Source organism: Bremia lactucae, assembly GCF_004359215.1.
Source record: "Bremia lactucae strain SF5 chromosome Unknown BlacSF5_NotPlaced_200_SHOA01000120.1_2678225bp, whole genome shotgun sequence".
In the NCBI taxonomy this organism is placed as follows: domain Eukaryota; phylum Oomycota; class Peronosporomycetes; order Peronosporales; family Peronosporaceae; genus Bremia; species Bremia lactucae.
Window position 1 is genome coordinate 2491038 of NW_027152213.1, and position 8241 is coordinate 2499278.

The window sequence follows — 8241 nt, forward strand, 5'->3', positions numbered from 1 at the left end:
TACCCCTGCCACTTCACCAGATACTGGTATTGGCCCTTACGACGACGTCGCTTTAAAAGTTTCTCCACGTGAAACTGAAGGTACCCTCGCGCATTAAGCATCGCGGGAGGGGGCCGAAATCTGGATGGAAGCATTTGATGCTCAAGAGCACGAAGTGCAACTTCTTCGTGAGAGCCTTGCTCGGGTGAGGGCACTTTTGAGGCGGTTCAAAACCTTCTTTCGATGCTAGAACATCAGCAACCTCGTTTAGAGGGCCATTTGGACATCCTGGTGAGGATGCAGAAATCTGCGGCTTAACCGCCTGTCTCGGCGCAAGTGCCTTCAAGTCCACGTGGGAAGGGTCCCGATATGGCTTAAGCAAGCCAGCGTAAAACACTGGGTGTGTACGCAGCTTGCTAGGAAGGTTTAGCGAATAAGCTAGGCCCTTCTTGACCACGACCGTAAATGGTCCAATAAAGCGCGGGCGCAACTTGTTCTTAAAGACCGCGGAAACCAAGTTGGTAGGTAGATTTTAGCGTTCAGTAACACTCGGTCTCCAACCATATAAGAAATAATACAGCTTCTGCCTTTGGCATCTGCTTGTTCTTTTTGCTTGTCTTGGCTATCAGCTATCGTATCCCTTACGTGTCTTAACTAAATCGCGTCGCAAGAAACTCGCTTACTTGATTTCGAACGGTAACAGGGCTGATATCAGCAAGCCTATCGGCTAATTCTCCCCCACCAAGCCCTAAACCACCCAGTGCTATCGTTAACGGAACGCGTGGGTGGGTAAGACAGCTTACATAGAACGTAGTATAGCCTGTCGAGGCATGGACAGCGTTATTTAACGCAAACTCCACCCCTGGAAGCATTGAGCTCCAGTGCTTTGGTGTCTGAGCACACACGCTGCGGAAAACGTCTTCAATGACGCGATTGACACGTTCAGTTTGACCATCGATCTGCGGATGGTCCGCAGTGGACATATCCAATCTGGTCCCAAGCACTCGGAAAATTGATTTCCAGAATCAACCCGTGAAACGAGGATCCCGATCAGAGACAATTGCCACTGGCAAACCATGTTGTCGAAACACGCGAACGATAAACAGCTTAGCTGTAACCTCTCCGTCAATGGAATCCGGCACGGCAGCTAAATGAGCCATTTTGCTCAAACGGTCAACAAAGACCGATTTGCCGTCTGAATCTTTCGGTAGTCCAAAACAATATCCATACTAATGGGCTCCCAGCAACCTATGGGGGCGGAAGACTCGCCAGTGGCACAGCAGCATGTGCCGAGGGTTTAACCCGTTGGCACGTTTCGCATGTGCGAGCATATGTGCTGACCCATTTATAAAGTTTTGACCACCAATAACTCTGGCTTATGAGCCGTAGGTCTTTTCTCTACCGAGATGACCACCAAGGACAGTGTCGTGCGCCTCATAGAGGATTCGGTACTTCAAATCCTCATCATGAGGAATAACGACACGCGGAGGATCCGCGATGTCTGTGCAATAAAGCAACATGTTGTTATCGATCGAAAATCGATGTAATCTTGCTTGCAAACGTGCCGGCAATTTAATACCTGAATCCGAGTTCTTTAAAGCTCGTAGCAGAGCTACACACTGTTTATCCTTGGCGTAAGCCGAACGGATTAGATCAGGAATAGGCGACGAGATAGTCGCTAGATCAGAAACCTCATAATCCGGCCTGCGTGATAACGCATCGGCCAAAGCATTCTGCTTGCCGGGCTTATACTTCAGCTCGAAGTTGTATTCTGCGAAAAAGAATAGCCATCGGGTCATTCTGTGAGAGATAAGGCGACTTCGTCGCCGTGCGTAATGACGCGTGATCTGTATATATCCCAAACGGCTTAGAGCCGAGCAGATGAACTCTGAATTTAACGAGAGCATACTTCATAGCAAGTAACTCTTTGTCATGAACTGTGTAGTTCTTTTCCGCAGCTTTAAGCTGTCTAGACTCGGACGCAATAACACGTTCATGCCCATCAACATCTGTTTGTAACAGAGCACTGCCAATGGCAAAATCTGATGCGTCATAGACGACACTGAAAGGCCAATTTGGGTTTGGCAGTGCCAGAATCGGGGCATGGATAAGACTATCCTTAATTGCTCGAAAAGCATTATTTTCGGTGCTAGTCCAGCACCATTCTGTATCCTTTTTAAGGAGATAAGATAATGGCCTAGCCATATCAGCGTAATTTTTGCTATATTTGTGTAAATAATTGGCGAGACCCAACCATTTACGCAAATCCTTTTAATTTTTAGGAATCGGCCAATCTACTATGGCTTTTTTCTTAGCGGGATCCGCTCTAAGGCCTCGCTTTCCAATGAAACATCCTAAAAAGGAATTTCGTCTGCGCCAAAAATGCATTAAGATGCATTTGCATACAATTTTTTTGTGCTCGAGCACTGCTCGCAAATGGTCTAAATGGTTGTCCATATCTGACCGACCCTGCTCCGCACGACTATGGACAAAAATGTCATCAAAATAAGTCTGTGCATAACCTCGATGAGGGCGGAGCAGTTGCGTCACTAGACAATTAAATGTTGCCGGTGCGTTAGGAAGCCCTTGTGGCATAACCAATTACTCCCATAGCATACCACTTGGGGTGTGCACATAACCGCTGTTAGCGGGATATCGCTAGCTCGCATGAGCAGCCATTGACTAAGTCAAGTGCAATGTACATTGTACATCCCACCATATTGTCTGGAGAACAACCTTTTTTAGGAATGGGAATTTGTGCTGGTATAGTGGCAGCATTAAGCTTATATGGAAGATTTGCTCTCTCGTACCATTCCCGCCTCGTGCTTAGCACGGAAGAAATCGTCAATGACGTCAGACTATTCGCTTGGTAAAGGCCATTGTCGTGTGACAGTAATTGGTTCCAGGAACCAAGTCATTTTCATGACGGACACCTCTATCCGGAGGTGAAAAAGATGGTGGATTGGTACATACCACATCTTGGAATCCCTAAATTAAGGATAAAAATGGACATGTAGGATCTTTAAGGATCGATGACCCACTCCGCGCACTTAGTGCAGCTTTTGTGTCATCCAGGACAGCTACGTCCAGAAGTAACGATGAGTTTAACCCAATTGTTGGTCGAATGACCACCGTTTCAGATACAAAGTCAAACTCGGCGCGTAGCGCTATGGCAACTGCCCCTCTACGAAGGGTTGCCGGATGAGTTCGGAATAATCCCGTCCGGGCAACGCCCTCATTGAGATCCCCCATAAAGATAGTTACTACAATTTCTTCTTGCATCGGGTCTTGATGCATAGATGCAATGAGAGTTCTCAACTCCTGGTCAAAGTCCCCTAGGGTTCGTTTACCCTGTTGAGTCGCTAGGAGCCGTGCTCGCATATGAAAAGCCTGATCAGGCGGTGCAAACATGCTGGTCATTTGCTGTTTCAGCGAATCCCATGAGGAAAAAGCGTCGTTTATGGACGTGCTGCACAATAGTGCCCACTCAATGCGTCTCCCTCCAAGTTTAGAAATGGCCATAGCCACCTTTTGCCGTTCTGTTAAGATCAAGGCGAAATCAATGGATATTCCATCTGCTTAATCCAAAACGGGAGATTTTCTCCCTCTTTTCCCTCAAATGTTTTCACATTTACAGTTAGAAGGCAAGCCCTCGGCTCTGAGTCAGGTACAGAGATGTACCGGGTTGGCATAGATGCCGCTAAGTGGTCCTGTACCTGATCGATCAGGGAGGTTTCGTACCGCATGAAGGCTTCAAGCCTTGCATGAAGGACCTCTGGTCCCTGGGAAATAATAAATACCACGTGCTCAAACACAAATAAGGTTTTGAGCTTGTCATAAGCGGCACGTTGCGCTTCTGACAATTCTGGAACCTCTTCCATTTTCGTGAGAGTTTAGTCTTGTAAAGACTCAGGCGAAGATTGACTACGAGTGCTACCAGGTGTAGCGGAGCTACCTCGCTCCTAAAGTCAGAGGAAGACTTTCAGACTCAGAGAGTCACTTAGTTCTATTGAACTGATAGGTTTCACAACTCAGGGAGTCGTACAAATTATAAAAGCTTAAGGAATCCTATTTCAAGGGATTCAGGGGTTCGTAGAACCAAGTGGCAACTAGTGCCCAAGAGGATATACCTTAGAAAGGCTTCTATCTCTTATAGACCAATGCGCAAGCCTTAGAAAGGCACTTAACGCTTTAAGATCAAAAGGGGATTGCACTTTATTTAATTGTTTAAATCCAAAAACCTTATTCTAGCTAATTAAAATAGATTTTGGCCGCCAGATTTATATCTGGCGGCGACCACATTTGTTACCCATAATAAATGGGATTTAAGTAACTAATTATTTTAAAATTAGATAAAAGGGTATTTTACCCATAAAGTAAATGTACCAGAACAACCGTTCTCCAATTGATGTGTGCCGGTCAATATCCTCGGGAAGCACCTAGCAGGCGCTGCGCAGAAATAGCATCATCGACCGGTGTGAATTTGGTGGTGTGAGAGTCAAACCTTTAAGCATGCTATGCAAAGGTTACTCAAGAAGTCCTTTACCGAGATGCCACCTGCTCAGAGTAAAGTTATGTACTGCGACTGTCAACGCAGGGTAGTTGAAAACAACGGTTTTTTGTACACGGCTGCTGTGCCGAAGCGCCAACAATATTGTAATGGAAAAAATATCGTTCAGTACGCTAATCCGACTATTCGTACGACGATGTTGTTCCGGTTGATATAATACCTACTACAAGCCGAAGGGCTCGCGCTATTTGCACAAAAGACAGAGCGCTTCGTTTAAGTGTGACATTTTTGTCGCTAGGTCGTGAATGCCGTAAAAGGCAATGAATAATTTTAAATCGCTAGACGCGATAACATCAAGTTTTTGAAAGATGTTACTAATATCGCAATTCGAAACACGTCAAGGCAGCTTGCGGCAACAAACGACAAAATGCAGATTTTGTATAGATGTTAGCGATGAACTTAAGTTCAACTGACTGCTGGTTTCAGGATAGCGGCTTAGGACGACATTTGGCCAATATTTTGAGCCTGCTTGACGACGCCGTCGACTAACGAAACGAATGTTTTGCCATAGCTTTGATGGAAATCCACTACAAATCAACAATCAAGGGAGTATTTTTAGCCGGGTCAAGGCTCTTGCGGACGTGAAGATCATCGACTTCCTAATGTTTAAGCGCATACAATTTAGGGCGTAACATCATTCTCATTGGCAAATTTTAGGAAGAAGAAATAATTTCTTGTACACCAAGAATGCAGGCGCGTCACGGTTTCACACATCTGTGTGAACCCATTATAAATGACAATCGTTTCAGCCATGCACCTTCAGTTCAAGGTACCATGGAAAATATATTAATGATTTTCGTAGATTGATATCACCAAAGAAGGCGATCATGACGAACGTGCATGACATGTTTTAGCGGCACTCCAAATGAGTACATCTTATCCGCCCACCTCGCGTGATGGTTTCTTTTTTAAAGCTGTCACCTCGTCCCATATAAAAAGCTGTCACTAAGAAGTTGCAAATCAAGTAAGGCCAAAACACGCCACTACAATGTAACGGGGTGTATCGTCACATGAAATTAAAACTTAAAGGTTGTCAATTAATACATAATCTAAAAGGTAGAGAATATTTAGAGAATATTACTTTACATAGTAATATTCTAAAAGCTCTATTAGACGATATAGGCCATTATATCTACTCGCTCCGCGGTTCAGTCAGCATTGGACGCGCGCAAAGAGAGAGACAGATAAGATTTTATTACATGTTTGTATAAGTATATAATTAAGTTAGTATTAAATAGAGAGAAACAGAGAACTTAATTATACTAAATACAGTTTACTTTTAACCCTCTTTAAAGCAAGTGTTCTAAAGAGAGTCTCCCTTTGCACGTACTAGTGTACATGAAGTGACGTGAGGCACCACTCGCACTGAAGCAGTGTGAAGTGGACTTGTACTGAAGCAGTACAAGTCGGCAGTGCCCCGTTATACCTGGCAGCACTTTGTAATCCGTCCAAGAATTACAGTTCTATCATCTAACATGGACATGTCAGATAATGAAGTAAATACATATTACGTATCGTGTGATAGCTAGCAAGGCTCTCACCAGGCAGAACTGTTGAGGTTACAACAGGTACAGACCTCTGCACCTGGGATGACGCACACGCGTCGTCCCGAAGCCTTAAAGATTGACATCTCTAAGTATAGGAAAGTCGAAGAAGACTCCCTCTTAAGGTGGTTTGTCGAGTTGGGCGATGCCACAAGGGATCGTCACATTGTCGACGAGCAAATCCAAATCGCATTCGCTCAATCAAATCTGACAGGTCGTGCCAAAACTCGGGCACTAGGCCTTAAGTAGCGCGACCCATATGTCTGTGGGTAGCAAGAGGCTTTTATAGCCCGGCTCAAACCGACGTTTAAACCGCCCAGGGATGATTTCAGAGCTCCATCAGAGCTTCTGAAACTCAAGCATGGCAAGCGTGATGTTCACGCTTATGCTCAGCATATACGACTCTTAGCAAGTTGAATTACGAACAATCCGGTTCATGAACGCATGTTAATTACAGTGTTCATGCAAGATCTTACGAGGTCTTACGATGGTCCCGTAAAGACCCACCTGTTCCGCTTGGAGCTGGATACGCTTGAAGAAACAATATCCGTTGCGTACAGGAGGACTTTAACTTGAGACAGGCTCAAGCTAGTTCGCCATCATCCGTCCTCCAAGACGACACGAGCTGGGAGGTCCAGAACCTATAGACCTCCTTTATGTAGAGAGCGAGAGACCTCGCTTTTCCAACAGTAAGCGATTACAGAAATGCAATCGCTGTCAAAGTTAGGACACTACGCTCATGAGTGTACTGCCCCACGCCCAGTACCGAGAGGTACTGAACGCAATTATGGACCGAATGCCAAAAAGGGCAACAGTCGCGGGTCCGACGTTGTTGCGAAATCGCAACAGCGAGGCGGACCGCAAAAAACGGTCGGGGTTAGTAGGGGCTCAACGCCCTACTGATCAAGCAACCTCAAGAGAATTTGCAAATCTCTTGACGAAAGTTGCTCCCTACACACAGTCATTTTGTGTCTCTGCACCTGGTGATGAGGTATCCCTCATCACCTTAATATAAGAATGTGACACATATTTTGTCACCTAGAGCCCTAGTGGACTGCGGGGCGCCGAATAACTTTAATGGTCGCCAGTCGCCAGAGAGTCGAAGGTCCCTCCAACGAGGATGACGATGCGTCTAGCCACAGGCGCATCGATAATAGTAATGAAACGCGAAGTGAAATTTCACTACACATTAAAAGATGTAGTACGATGATGGTTTCATCGTACTGGATTTGGATGACAAATTTGATGTCATCCTATGTTTACCTTGGCTCAAAAAGTATGAGCCAAGAATCAGTTGGCAGCATCGATCCGTAAAGATTCCTGCCACTTGTTCATCAGACGGCCATCTGATGAACGTCTTGGGGCGTCCACAAGCGTGGATGTACTACGAGTGAGTGCGGTGGCCTCCCTTGTGGTACGGTCGTTAGTACGACTGCACAAAATCACTGTGTGAAGGCTAATCACACTGCGGAGTCAGCTGCCGGCGGCTGTGTTAATGCACAGGCAGCGCCGAAGGTCCACTACTTGAATATTGTCGAGTAGATTGAGTAATGAATGTACGCCTAGCGGGCGAAATTTAAGGACGATACCGGTTGTCCAAAAGGGACAACACGATGATCCTAGGTCGAGTAGAGAGTTGACCATGGAGGAACCGACTGTGATAGTGCAATCGCAGTCGGAAGACGTTGATGGAATAAGTCCCCGCGTACTTAAGGAGAAGTCTCCTCAAATTGTTGATGCTGAAGTGACTAGACTTCAGCATCCCGAGAGAGTGATCCCTCAGCAGTCTGTGGATAAATCCCAGGAAGAAACCGAGACATTGAATGTCTTGATTAATAACGGATTAAGAGTAGGCAATTATACTCTTCCTCTGAATGCGCCTCCGAAGTTGACTTCGGAGATAAATTAATTACCAACCCTAGAACCTAAACGGTTCTTGAGAGATCTGCACAGCGGTAGAATTAAGCAGATCTGCGCACTCGTCACAGAGGACGAATACGTAACCGATATTCGGTCAGCGGTAATTTTTGCAGAGAACGAACGGGTTCTCAGCAGCTCATCGATGGACGAAAGTGTCCTCGATGTGAAGATTCGGATTGAGAGATATACTACTCAATCCTGGGAGTCACTTAAGACAAATCCTTTATA